The sequence below is a fragment of the Mirounga angustirostris genome, unplaced genomic scaffold (genome assembly GCF_029215605.1).
Source record: "Mirounga angustirostris isolate CCGP_5_RB_7025 unplaced genomic scaffold, mMirAng1.0.hap1 SCAF_12, whole genome shotgun sequence".
Classification (NCBI taxonomy): domain Eukaryota; kingdom Metazoa; phylum Chordata; class Mammalia; order Carnivora; family Phocidae; genus Mirounga; species Mirounga angustirostris.
Genome location: NW_026991720.1, coordinates 32,446,497 through 32,461,198, shown reverse-complemented (window position 1 = coordinate 32,461,198; position 14,702 = coordinate 32,446,497). Strand labels below are relative to the sequence as shown.

Genomic DNA, 14,702 nt, shown 5'->3' with positions numbered 1-14,702 from the left:
GCGCCAGGCACCTCTCCTCTTTGAGATAAGGGGGAATCTTCAGAGGGAAAGTGACTGCCATGGGGCCAGGGCACGAGAGCCTCTGGAGCCCACTGCCGTCTCCCTCAGCTGCAAAGATGAGGGCCTGAGACCCTTGAGAAATAAGGATCAGATTGTGTCCAAAATACATCTCAATCTCTTGGGGCTGCCTCTAGCCATAAAAGGAGCTGGTCAAGGGCTATTTATCAGAAAGGTTCTTAAGGGCAAAGAGAACCTGCAGGGCACTTCAATTAGTCTAGCAGTCGCTCAGCTCTGATGAGCCTACAGCTGTCACCAGAAAGGGTATCGGCTATTCGAATGGCACTGTGATTGCAATTTCATATGCAGGGCTGCAAAGAGCCCTTTCCTTTGTGCTCAGGTCCTTGGGGCATCTTTGCCCATATTTGCACAGGGTCTTAGATTCTGGAAAATGTTAGAATCTAAAAATAGCCAAACTATAAGCAAGTAGGTATTTTTATTTTATTTTATTTTATTTTAAAGATTTTATTCATTTATTTGAGAGAGAATGAGCAAGCAAGAGAGAGAGAGAGAGCACAATCGGGGGAGGGAGCAGAGGCAGAGGGAGAATCAGACTTCCCACTGAGCAGGGAGACTGATGTGGGACTTGATCCCCAGACTCCGGGATCATGACCTGAGCTGAAGAAAAAACAATAGGCACTTAACTGACTGAGCCACCCAGGCACCTGGCAAGTAGGTATTTTAATCATCTACTTTAGTGTCAAATGAGATTGTCCAACAATGGCTGGTCACCATAGCCAAAGACATGTCTTAAAAGGATCTTTCAGGTAATCCACCTGGTTTTTCTACATGATCCATATAAGAACAGAGAATGTGAGTCATGACAGCTGCCCCAGGCCCTAATTTCTCTGTCTTGTTCCACTGCAGTTATATCTACTGACAGCTGGAAACTCAAGGGGCCCGATAGCATCCACAGCAAGACTCTCACAAGTTACATTTAAATTTCAGCAAGAAATGTTTTATACACATAGATTTTCAGGACTCAAATGTGTATTTCCCTTAAAAAATATCTCTAGATTCTTTTAGTTTAGAAAGGTCTCAGCAGACACTTGAAAAGCACATTGGACTTTCAAAAAATTAGGAGCTCTACATATCCCACAGCCAGTTTTCTGCTACAGAAAGGATTGGGCCAAGCTTTGAGATATTTGTTTCAATTTTATGTCTCTCCTGTGACATGGCTGAATCCTGATTTGATTTTCCCTGTCATGTATAGGAAGCTTTTTAAAAAACTCTCCCTCTGTTAATAGCATCATGACAGCACTCAGAACTTCATATTGTAATTTTTCTATCCTATCAAATTATTAACTTATTTATTTTTGTGTTCCCAATATTTAGCATATTGTTAGCATTGGTTGTGGTCAGTAAATGCTGAGCAGAAGGCAGGAGGAAGGAGCGGGGTAGAGAGAGGTGGCTAGAGTCCTAGAAGTGTTTTTCTCCCAAGCTGTATCATGTGAGAACTTAAGCTCTCAGAGTTCATGGCTTGGGCTCTGGCACTCTTTGTACAATGTAGTGTGGTAATCAGAATTGAAATTTTTCTTTGGTTGTGTTCAGAGCCAACTCACAGTAGTCACCTGAAAATTCTCTCCATATGTGAGAGCTCAAGTTCAAGACCAGCCTACAGGTATGAGGCTGGGACTCCTGAGAAACCCCAGATCCTCTGCTTGTTCCCCACATCTCATCCATAGCCCATATCCTACTGTAAACCACAGACTTCAGGAACCAGAGGACATATAAATAGTCTGGAAGGCTAACAATGAACTATCAAAAAAGAAATTAAGAAAATAATCCCATTTACCAAAAATAATAAAATATTTAAGAATAAACTTAACCAAGGAGATTAAAGACTTGTGATTTCAAAATATAAAACATTGATGAAAAAAATCAGAGAAGACACAAATAAATGGAAAGACATACCATGTTCGTAAATTGGAAGATTTAATATTGTTAAAATGTTCACACTACCCAAAATGACTGACGGATTTAGTGCAATCCCTATCAAAATACCAATGGTATTTTTTTACAGAAATAGAAAAAACAATCCTAAAATTCATATGGAACAACAAAGAACCCAAATACCAAATACAATCTTGAGAAAGAAGAATAAAGCTGGAAGCATCATACTTCCTGGTATCAAAATATATTACAAAGCCACAGTAATTAAAACAGTATGGTCCTGGGGCACCTGCATGGCTCAGTCGGTGGCTAAGCATTTGCATTTGGCTTGGGTCATGATCTCAGGGCCCTGGGATTGAGTCCTGCATCAGGCTCCCTGCTCAACAGGACATTTGCTTCTTCCTCTCCCTCTGCCCCTCCCCTACACTTGTGCGCACTCTCTCTCTCTCTCTCTCTCTCAAATAAATAAAATCTTTAAAAAAAAATAGTATGGTCCCAGCATAAAGACATATAGACCAATTAAACTGGATAAAGAGCCCAGAAATCAACCCATGCATACATAGTCAACTGAAATTCTACAGGATGCGAAGAATACACAATGGAAAAAGGACAGTCTCTTCGATGAATAGTGTTAAGAAAACTGGATATGTACATACAAATGAATAAAATTGGACCCTTGTCTTATTGCCATATACAATAACTAACCCAAGATGTATCAAAGACTTAAAAGTAGGACTTGAAACTGCAAAACTCCTAGAAGGAAACATGGAGGGAAAGCTTCGTGATATCGGTCTTAGCAATGACTTCTTGAAAAGGACACCAAAACCATAAGCAACAGCTGCAAAAATAGACAAGTGGGATGATACCAAACTGAAAAGTTTCTGGTCTGCAAAGGAAACCATCAACAAAGTGAGCAGACAACCTACAGAATGAGAGAAAATACTTGCACACCATGTGACAGATAAGGGGTTAATATCCAAAGTATATAAAGAACCCAAAGTATATAAAGTAAAGTCAATAGCAAAAGAACAAACAATTTGATTTAAAAATGAGCAAAAGATTTGAATAGACGTTTCTCTAAAGAAGACATACAGATGGCCAACAGGCATATGAGAAAATGTTCAATATCACTAATCATCAGGGAAATGCAATTCAAAATTAACGAGACAAAATGCAAAACAAAATAAAAACCCCACAGAAATATTCTCTCTTTTAGGATGGTTATTATAAAAAAAAACCCAAAGATAAAAACTGTTGGTAAGGATGGAGAGAAATCAGAACCTTGTACATTGTTAATGGGAATGTAAAATGGTGCAGCTGCTATGGAAAACAGTATGGAGGCTCCTGAAAAAATTAAAAATAGAACTACTATATGACCCAGCAAGTCCACTTCTGGGTATTTATTCAAAATAATTAAAATTAGGATCTCGAAGAGATGTCTGCACTTTCAGGTCCATTGTAGCATTTTCACAATGGCCTAGAGGTGGAAACAACTTAAATGTCTACCAGCGGATGAATGGATAAAGAAAATGTGGTCTATATATACAATGAGATTATATTCAGCTTTAAATAGGAAAGAAATCTTGGCTTATGTGACAATATGGATGAACCTTGGGGACATTATGCTAAGTGAAGTAAGCTGGTCAGAGTATGATTCCATTATCTGAGGTAGCTAAAGGAGTCCAACTCAGAAGCAGATAGTAGAATGGTAGTTGTCAGGGGATAGGGAAAGGGGGAAATGGGGAGTTGCTGTTTTTAAAGGGTATAAAGTTTCGGTTATGCAAGATGAATACATTCTAGAGATATGCTCTACAACATAGTGCTTATAGTTAGCAGTCCCGTACTGTACACCAAAAAATTTGTCAAGAGAGTAGATTTCATGTTATCTTTTCTTACCACAATGAAAAAAACAGTCCAGAAGGATTTGTGGAATGCCTCCTCCTTCCAACTCCTGTTCTTACCCTGACAGAGAGTGTGAGTATTCTTTGTAGAACAAAAAAGGAAGTTGTTCCCATTGAAGGGGGGTTCTTAACCTTATCACTATTGACATTGTGGGCCAGATAATTCTTTGTGGTGAGGGACTGTCCTGTGCTTTATAAAATATTTAGCCACATCCTCAGCCTCTATCCACCAGATGCCAGTAGCAACCCCCATCCCACAATTAGGACAACCAAAAATGTGTTCAGAAATTGTCACATGTCCCTTGAGGGCCAAAACCGCTCTGGGTTGAGAACCACTGCCTTTGGAAGAATCCCAACAAGCTAGAACTTTGGCACCCAATGTGTCCATGGTGAAGGTCAGATGCAGTATTTGATGGTGTTATGACCTGGAAAGTCATTTTTCTCAGGAGCACAGCATTCCCCATGGAGAGGGTGAATGTCCATCTGGCTTTTGTAGTCTAAATAGGTAAAGACATCCAAAACACATCTTGCTTTCAGTCTTTCCTAGTTTTCTATTTCCAACAAAATAAAAGGAGAAAAGTGTTCTGTATTCGTTTCCTAGGGCTGGTAACAAATTACCACCAACTGGGTGGCTTAAAACAATAGAAATGTATTTTCTCTGGTTCTGGAGGCCAGAAGTCTGAAATCAAGGTGTCAGCGGGGCTGTGTTCCCCTGGAGGTTCTAGGGGAGAATCCTTGTGTGCTTTTCCCATTTGTGGGAAAAGTAGCTCCGGGGGTACCTTGGCTTGTGGCTGCACCGCTCCAATCTGTGCCTCCATCTTCACATGGTCTCGCCTCTGTGTGTCCTTTGTAAGGACGCTTGTCATTGCATTAAGGCCCACTCGGATAGTCCAGGATGCTCTCATTCGAGATCCTTAACTGCATCTGCAAAGACTCTTTTTCTAAATAAGATCAGGCCTACAGGTTCTGGGATGTGGATATACTTCTTTGGGGGCCCCCATCCAACCCATTGCATACCCTAAAGCAAAGCTCCTTTTTAAAAAACCACTGAGACTGATTTGTTTAAGCATTTGAAACAAAAGTTTATAGAGAAGTTGGAAGTGTAGTCCAAAAGCCCTTTTTTGAAACTTAGTTGCTGACATGATGCCCCCCCACCCTCAAATACTTCAGTGTGCATTTCCTACAAACAAGAACCTTCCTCTGCTTAACCGCAGCGTGACTATCAAAACCAGAAAACTGACATTGACCCAGTACATCACTCTCCACATCAACGATCCATTCAAGTTCCTCCAATTATCCTAATACTCTTTTTTTTTATAGCTAAAGGCTCTACTTCAGAATCATACCCACATTTAGTTATCCCTTTAGTTTTCTTCAGTCTGAAACAGATCCTCAGAATTTCTTTGAGTTTCAAATCCTTAACACTTTTGAAGATTGAGGGCCAGTTACTTGGTAGAATGTCCTTCAGTTCGGGCTTTTCTGATATTTCCTCATGAGTGGGTTTCTCGGGACCACTCCAAAGTAAGGCTGTGTTCTTGTCAGTGCATTAGGAACACATGTTTTCCATTTGTACAATTGCTGGCGGTGAAGATGTCCATCACTTGATGAAGGTCTATCTGCCAGGTGCCTCTTCTCCCTCCCTACCTACCCCCTGTCATTAGTAAGTATTTTGTGGGGAGGACTTTGACACTATATAAATATCCTATTCTTCACTAACTTTCAATTTATTGGTGGGTTTATTTGTATCTAAAGGACTGGTGAATTCCCATTTTATCAATAGGTTATAATCTGTGAGGATCACTATTTGTATGTCCAAATGGCGCCACATTTGGCTAGAAGGAGCCCATGCGGTCTGGCTGTGTCTTTTTGACATGTCCCCATCATTCTTTGGTCACTTCCTTGCTTTCTGGCACAAGACATTCTAAGCTTGTTTTGTACTTTCTCTGCCCCTAAAAGGAGTTCTGGGTTCCTTTTAGTGGAAAATGGAACGAGTTTTGAGAACAAGCATCTTTGCTGGTGTGCGTTTTCCAGACTGTTGTTGTGACAGTTTCTCTCAGCTGCTTCCCTCCTCATTCCTTCCACATGGCCATGGCTTTCCCACCCGCGTGGCTCCCTCCCTTGCTCTTCTTGCTCCACAGGGCCCACGCTGTTTCTCTGTTGACATCTGGAAGCCCTAACTCTGGGCAGCCAGCAGCCACACGACGGCAGCCCGTGTCCTGAGAAAGGCTGGCCTGCTGTTGGCAGGCATGCTGGACAACCCGCTAGCCATGGTTGGAGAAACCTGGCTCGGTGAGCACTTCTGGATACATGACCTCAGGGAGCTTAAACATCCGAATGTGTGTGAGTCATTCCCCAGCCCCAATGGCTGCCTTCCCCTTTTACACTGTGAGGACAACTGCCTTCCTGTTCTGCCTTAGTTCAGCTTTGCCTGGGATTGATTTCCTAAACTCTTTGTATTTTGAGGGTTGTTACCACGTCTCCTACCTCATCCTTTCTCCCTAAGAAGGAAAATGTGAAAGGCCTGACTAATCCAGCCCTCCTAGGTCCTGCTCAGCCTGAGGACTTTCAGCCCGACTAGCCCACGGGGCGGGGCCGCTGGTTCCCTCACGCTTGTGAGGGGCTGATCCGGGCTGGCCTCCCACGCCGCGCTCCCACGCACTGCACACTGGCCTTCCGGTCTGTGTCCCAGCTCCTGCCTCCTTGGTCTGCCATGACAACCAAGATGTAACCATTCAGATACTTTCATCCCCTTCCTTGGGCTCTCTGTCTTCTGCCAACCTTCCTCTACACCCTTTTTGCTGTGGACTTTTTTTTTTTTTTTTAAGATTTTATTTCTTTATTTGACAGAGAAAGACACAGCGAGAGAGGGAACACAAACGGGGAGTGGGAGAGGGAGAAGCAGACTCCCTGCCGAGCAGGGAGCCCGATGCGGGACTCGATCCCGGGACTCCAGGATCATGACCTGAGCCGAAGGCAGTCGCTTAACCAACTGAGCCACCCAGGCGCCCTGCTGTGGACTTTTTAAGCGTGACTTTCCACACTCCCTCCATCCCTGGGTTTAGTGAAGTCTTGAGCTACACATGACCAACATTTCTGTCCTTTACTCCTACACCTCCTAAGTGGACTTGGACCCTAGGTAGCTACCCAGGAGGGGAGTCACATGACCTCTGGGCAACTAATCCAGAGGCCAGCAAGAGACCCTTGACATGCCTGGGGAGAAGGCTCAGTTTCTTTCTTTCACTGAACTAGGGGTGAGAGGGAGAGACAGGCTGTGGGGTTGTGAGGTTGTGACGAAGAGATGGAGCTAGCAGTCATGTGGGGCCATGTGCAATTTTAACAAGTGAGGAAAAAGACTAAGAAAGAGGAAGAGGAAGCTGAATTACAGAGAGAATAAGAGAGGCCATCACTCGAATGAAAAGTAGAGAGGAAGCTTCCTTGGTCTCCAGCATCTTTCTGGAAATAAATATCAGTTCATTCAAAGACTAGCTGCACGTAGCTTCCTGTTCAGGGGTTCTGTCAGATCTCTATGTTCTTAGAATAAGCTGCCCATTTTTGGTGTTATTTCGAGTGGATTTCTGTTTGTTGCCATCAAAAGAGCCTTTCTTGAATGTTCTTGATGGCTGCATTGCCTTCAATTTCTCTCCAGTGGAGCCTGTTCTCCCATGCCTTAGGAGAGGGGTCAGTGTCCCTCTCACCCCACAGTGCTGCTTCCCAGATGTTTCTGCAACACTTTTTAAAACAAACTGTCTTTTTAGGTCCATGTCCAGTATGAGGATGTACTATCGTCTTCCCTGTCATCCACTCATATCCAGACACTTTTCTAGGTTCCCTAATAAATGTCAAAAGTTCTGTTCTCCTTCTTTCTTCCCTTGCCATTATCCTGGGCAACCTCAGCATCCACATGGACGATTCATGCACTAGGTTATCCCTATATTCTATACCCTATCCATTCCCCAAATAATGGAAACAACATATTAAAAAATGGTACCTATCTTATAGCTTAGGAAATACTTTCCCAGTCATAATTTCATTATGTTTTGATTTTTGAACTCCGCTGCCAAAGCCACACCATAGACTCATCCCCTTATACCTGCCTCACTTCCAAAACCTGGGTGTCTCCATTCTCCTTTAATGAAGACAATCTCCTGGGCTCCATTATTTTCCTTTAGTTTCTCCCAAGAGCCTTCTCTTGGGTTTCATCAGAGCCTGTGTCTTTACTCTTCCCGAATCTCCTAGGCTCCCAGCTCCCTTCTGTTTCCTGCCCGCTCAGCCAGGATCTGATTCCTGGTCTCTGCAGCACTGCCAGGAAGCTGGAGCATCACTTGTCCTGGCAGATCTCCTCTGCGCCCACCTGGTCCATCTTGCTTATCCCCAACCCCTGCTCCTGATGGTCAGCCCCTTACCACTCAGGCGTGCCATTCTCTCCATTTCCCCTCTCCTGCCCTCTCCCTTTCTCATTTCAGCTATGTCCTAAATGCCATTTAAAAATATTTTATTAATTCTTTGTTAACTCCCGGTCTCTATTGTCTTCCTCTTGGTCCCAGTCCTCCTTCTCCCTGCCCTCTTACTCACCATGCTCCAGTCTCCTCCAGGATATGACCACATCCATTTTTCCTCTTTCTCTACCGTCTCAGTGTCAGGTCCCCTTCTCACTGATTTAAATGAATGGTGAAATATGTCTATAGAAACCAACCCTTCTTCAATCTCGCTTCTCCCTGAAGCTACCATTCACTATCTTCTCACCCCCTTCTTTAGAGTTTCTACTCAACACTGTCACACATTCCTTCTTCAACCCTCCAAATTCTGTCCTGACAGAACCTCCTTTTTCAAAGGAAAACAATGACTGTCCGATTTCCTAATTCCAACTTGACCACAAAACTCTGGGAAGTCTCCTCTTTTGGCCTTCATGACACTCTTTCTCCAGATTCTCCTTGAAGCTCTCTGACCCAAGTTTTCCTTTGTCATTCTTTAAATGTGGGCCTCTCCCAAAGTTCTCATCTTGGTCCCGGAAGGCCTTCTTGCTTTGCTTCCCTCCCAGCACCATGTCATTCTCTCCCACAGCTTCACCCACATGCCGGTCACTTTCCCCACCCACTTTGACTCCACCCCATCTCTTCTGAGCTCCTGACCTACATTTCCAACTGCCAATGGGACATCTCACTTCAAACTTGGCATGTCTCCCACTGAGCTCAGATTCTTTACCCTACAAATCACCGATCTTGTGTACATGCCACCAACAGCCAGCCACATACATAGAAACCTTGGCGGGTGACTTCTCACAGTTCACCAGTAGCTCATGCTGCCAGGTGGCCATGCAGTTTGTGACCGTTCTGGATTCAGGGCCTCCCTCCCTCTCCCTGCTCAACTGCCATTACCATCTTCCTGGTTCACCTCCCTCCAAACTCTTCTCTTTCCAACCTTAAAAACAGCGATTTAATCATCCTATTTCCGCCTCAGAGACAGCACTGATTCCTCACTGTGTACAGGGAAAGGCTCAGACTCCTTGGAAGGGCAGTCGAAGCCCCCCATGGTATTCCTGGCACGTTTCCCACCACACACTCCATGCCCCTCGCTCCTGCCACGTGGGCCTCCCCGTAGTTCCCCGAACCTGCTTTTCTTTATCCCATGGCTCCACTTGCTATTCCTCCTGTCGGGAAGATATTTCTCTTCATTTTCTGCCAACTCAAATGGTCCCATAAGTCAAAATTCAGGTCAATGGTCATTTTTTCTGTGAAGCCTTCTTTGATCCTCCCTGGACAGTAGTTGCTTCTCCCGTTTCCCTTAGCGGGTCACGTCTCACACTTAGTTGACTATGCCTTGAATTACGAGTTAGTTTTGTTTCTGTCTGTGAATTCTTTAACAACAACTGTTTATTGAATAACATGTGTTCTTCGTTCTTATCCTGTCATTTAATATTTACCACAGCTCTTCGATGTGGTATCAGTATCGCCCTTTGCCAAGGAAGAAACTGGGGCTCAAAGGTGCCTCATTTCTTCCTGAGGTCACATGGCTGTTAAGTGGAAGAACCAGAACCTGAGCCCGGGGCTGCTTTACCCCAAAGCTCAGTCTCTTTTCGCTAGACCAGTTGTTTCCAATCTTCATTGTGCATTGAAATCACCGGAGGGAATCTTTCAAAACTATTGATTTACCCGATGGTATTGGTATGGAGCCCACCCCAGGCATCAGGGTATGTGGTTTTATTTTTCCAGTTGCCCAGGTAACCCTAATACACAGCAAAGTCTGGGAGGCACTGCTCTAGGCTCTTTGGCAGGCAGCACACAGTGTGTTTAATATAGATTGGCCCTAAATACTTTCCCCGAATGCTTTTCTGCTCCTCTGGACACTTTATCCCTAAATCCTAAGGTTGGCAAAAATTCAAAAGCAAAAACAAACAGAGAAAGAAATTAATTATCTGGCTAACATGAGCCCCAAATTCATTTCCAGTGATATTTTCCAAATCAGTATAAAGAAATTAGCACAGGCCAAAGTTGTTTAAACTAATTGATCCTCAATTGCCTTGCTTTGGGGAGAGACATGCCTCCTCCTCGGCACCCTCCCACCCCTCTTGTTTGTCATCACTCATCCACCGTGTGTTGTCACCACTTGTCTCCACAGATGGACCCCAAGGCCGAGCCTACCTTCTTTGGAAGAGAAGTTGAGACGTGGCAGGGAAAGCATGGATAGAAGGTATGGACCATGGCAATGATCAGGTCACACTCCCTAGTCCTCGCAGGCTGTCACAGCCATGCGCTGCCCCAGAAGTTGCTGGAAAAAATCTCACTGGGTCAGTCACTCCCCATATTGCAATGACTATCCTCTATGCATAATTTAAGGTTATTTTATTACAGCCAAATTTATGGAAATAATTTGAAAACTGTGCTTTAAAATGCTTTGTCCTAAGACTTATTTATAACTTTTAGTATTAGAGTCCACCAGTGAGGAAACATCACCTAATAAAACTGTGCTGTGAATTTATGTGAACGTCCTATCTAACTAGTAGGATGTGCCTTCTCATCCAATCCCATTAGAGCTTCCATTCTGTTGCATAGAGGGAGCAAACTACAGACCTTCCAGCGTCCGTGAAGGCCAGAACACTCTTCTCCGATGTTTGTTGGATTCAGACGGTGATCATTGCTAGCGATAGTCTAGAACACATGAGAGCTATAGACATCACTTGTGCTCAAAGTTTGGGGTAAATTAAATAATTCATTCACTGAACTTTATTTGGAGTCCTCCCTCCGTGCCCACGCATACATACAGCGTCTGTAATACAGAGCTAAGTACTTCTGGAGCCCAGGGACTCACACAGGAGGGCTCCTTTATCCAGATGCCTAACGCTAAGTTAAAGGGTCTCAGTTAGATGATATGCTAAGGCGGTCATTCGGAAGAGGCTGCAGGGCCTCAAATGATTGAAGGCTAAGCGCATGGCACTTGTGGGCCCTTTGTCCCCGAGAGCAGGCAAGAGAACCAGGTGCAGGTCCTGCCTTTAACTTTTGACCTCAGCTTCTCTGTGGTAAGACAAGACAGTCACATCAGAAATTTATTTCCAAGGGCATCCCATCTCTCCTCCGTGGTGAGTCTGGGGATCTGTGAGAGTTCACGGCATGGGGAGGCCTTCTGGCAATGAGGTGTGTATTCAACTTGGAGGGGGGAAGTGTTGGGAAGAATATCAGCCGGGGGCCCGCTCGGAAACGCACGCCATACCAGTTAGGTTAACAGAGACAGTTTAATATGAAGAATCAGTAACCAGGTTCTGGAGGACATAGAGGACACTCTGAGATATTTCAGCGACAGGAAGAGCCGGAAACAGCCACCGACCGGCACGCAGGGGTAGAGGAACAAAGAGAAAAGGTTGGATTAGACATGAGAAACTTGGAGAAGAGGTCCCAGAGCTGGTACAGGGGTCCCGCCCAGATGGCGCTCGTGCCTCTTAGAGCCCCAGTGAGGCTGGTTTGGGGGTGTGGGGAAAACCTGCAAAAGGCCGAGCTGCTGCTGCAGGAAGAACTGTTGCTGGAAGGACCCCCACGGGAATGTCCAACGGGAGGAAAGGCCTGCCGTCTCCCCGTAGCGCCTCCTTCTGGAAGAGCTGCCGAGGACCAGCAAAGCGGGACCAGTTTGCAGCCTCAGCCCTTGGCCCCTAGCCAAACCCGGAGGGGCGGGTTTGAGACTGAGAGCCAACAGTCTAATAACCGGTCCTGGAAGCAATGCGAACAGGGCCCGCTACAAGCCGGGAAAGCGTTTAAGCAAAGTGGTAACAATATCTGCCATGTCCACGCGTCCGCTTTGTATCGTTTTACTCATTCGCTCATTAATCCTCACAGTGCCCTGAGGAAATCAGTTCTGTTACTCACCTGAGGCCAAGGCGCAGCGGGGTAGCTTGGGGTAGACGACCGCCGCACACGTACCCGGCCCCCGAGGGCAGAACGGGGGTCTGCTCACAGGACTGTCCGGGAGGCACAGCGCTTGCCGAAAATGGGCTCGGTGCGCCCGAGCGGCCGGGTGAGGGGTTTGACTGGAAAGGTGGACATGGATTCGGAAAGGTGCTTTTTGGCTCATTTGTGGAGGGGCAAGGGATTGGGGCCTTTTAGGCAATGGGAACCAGTGACAATTTTGGAATACGGCAGTGAAATGGTGGAAACTTTATTTAGAGAGATTTATTTGGAGTGCGCAAGATGATTTGAAGAGAGAGGAATCTGGGCCAGTGAGGCTCATTATGAATTATAGTAATTTAGAAAGGAGGTGATATGGGCCTTGGTTTGGGTGGTGGCAATGAGAAAGGAAAGGGAGAAATGTGTGGAAGAAAGAAAGAACGAGAATGGAGAGACACAGATATTGCATGAAAAATAGAACTCAAAGATAATTCTGAAGTTTTTGGGTGTAGATAACTAACAGAATGATACTGCCTTTCAAAACAAATTCTGGGGATTCTGGAATGCCTTTTCTTTAAGAATGTGGCCTCTGCCTGGGCGCACTGCCCATCCCCCAGCAACCATGATAGCATGGGGCCCCCAGTGCTCTGCTGAATCCTCCTGGATTATCATCAGCAAAGTTGATAATTTAGAATTGAGAGGTAACTACTTACTGCGTAGTCAGGGAAAATATTTGACTGGAGTTGAGGAACTGGATTCTGTCATCCTGTTATTGCTGTGTATTTTACTTTTTTTTTTAAATATGAAATGCTTCACGAATTTGCATGTGATCTGTGCACAGGGACTATGCTAATCTTCTCTGTATGGTTACAGTTTTAGTATACATGCTCCAAAGCGAGCACGCTGTGTATTATACTTTGTCCGAATTAGTTAACAGTGTGGCTAAGAGAGTTTATTGGGATAATGGATATCAGTGGCTCTCTAACTCGTTTTCATCATAATCACCGGTAGAAGTTTTAAATAATACAACACCTGGACCCATCTTCAGGGTATCTGATCTCAATTCATCTAGGACAGGACCTAATTTTTATTTTTTTGCAGAGGGTGGGGCCCATGTGGGGTGGGGTCAATGGGGGGTGGTGTCCTGGAGGCAGGGTGGGTTGTGGTGGAGGGTGTGGTCAGGACCTAGTTGTTTTTCTTTTTTTTTTTTTTTAATTAGCATCTCTAGTTATCTGTTTGAATGCCCCCTCACATACATTCTCTACTGACCTCAGAGTTTCACTAATGCAAGCCCCAGGCCCAAGGGTTGTCAGTGCAAGAGAACTCACCCAGAACAGTTGACCCCATTAAGGAAGGTGGTGAGCATCTTGCAAGATAAAGTGGCCAGAGAAGAAAAGATCTCTGTTTACCAGTAAAGGCACAGTCTAGTAGGCATTTTAGATTTGCATGGCCTCAACCAATAAAAACACATTTAAGTTATATAAGAAGAGTTACATAAGAAGAGTAAGGATATGCTGCTCTCTTTTTAATTTTGTGTGGGTACCGTGGGGATCTCTGAGAGGCATAGATTCTGCATATGACTGCAATTCTTAGAAGAGTGGCACATTATATTTCAGTGGTCCCCAGCTCACCCAGAGGGTAGGTACTAAAGTCAGCACTTAAGGCAAAGGATAACCAAAACTACCCTTGAAATTCCCTTATAAAGATAGGAAGGTAGTGGAGCTCTGCTCCCAGTTCAACACAGTTTTTCTCTAGTGTTGAAACAGATTGCTTCTTGTCTGGGCCCTTACGAAATGGTTGGTTTGTATTTAAAAAGGGCCATTTGTACCTAAAAACAATATCTTTAATCAAACTTCACACCCAGAGGGCTGAGAAGCTCAAGTTGAGAGAGGCTCTGGCTGAGTAGCAAGGAGGATATGTGAAGGAGGTTGTCACAGTAGGAGGGTTGGCCCGCTCCAGGCTATTGTATCCTACCTGAGAGCAGAGGGCCCAGATGGGCTGTTCAGGCTGGTGTATCTGGGTACCATAACTAGTGGGTACAGGAACGAAGACACACGTCCATCTGGAGCAGACTCCTTCCATTATGAGAGCAATCATTTGTGTGGCTAGTCTTAGTTATGGGAACGCCAAGGCACTAGACTCTCCTTGCCTAGGAAATAGATGTAACAGAATTTTTAAAAACTTTCTGTGGCTTATCAGTTTGCAAAAAGAGCCCTGGAGGCTTCTGTACGGAAATGAATGCAAAACCTCATGCTCTTCTTCCGGAGCTGAAATTAGAAAAACCTGCTTTTAAGAGTATGGCACTGGGGAACCTGGGTAGCTCAGTCGTTAAACGTCTGCCTTTGGCTCAGGTCATGATCCCAGGGTCCTGGGATCGAGCCCCACATTGGGCTCCTTGCTCAGCAGGGAATACCTGCTTCTCCCTCTCCCACTCCCTCTGCTTGTGTTCCCTCTCTCGCTGTCTCTCTCTCTCTGTCAAAAA

General features: G+C 44.9%; 1 non-coding gene across 1 annotated transcript; it reads right to left on the bottom strand.

The window, feature by feature from the left end:
• Positions 1-13,016: 13,016 nt before the first annotated feature.
• LOC123836165 (U6 spliceosomal RNA) lies at positions 13,017-13,122 on the bottom strand. Its single transcript, XR_006788869.1, has one exon. It is a non-coding gene; the product is annotated as a U6 spliceosomal RNA (small nuclear RNA).
• Between the last annotated feature and the right edge of the window lie 1,580 nt (positions 13,123-14,702).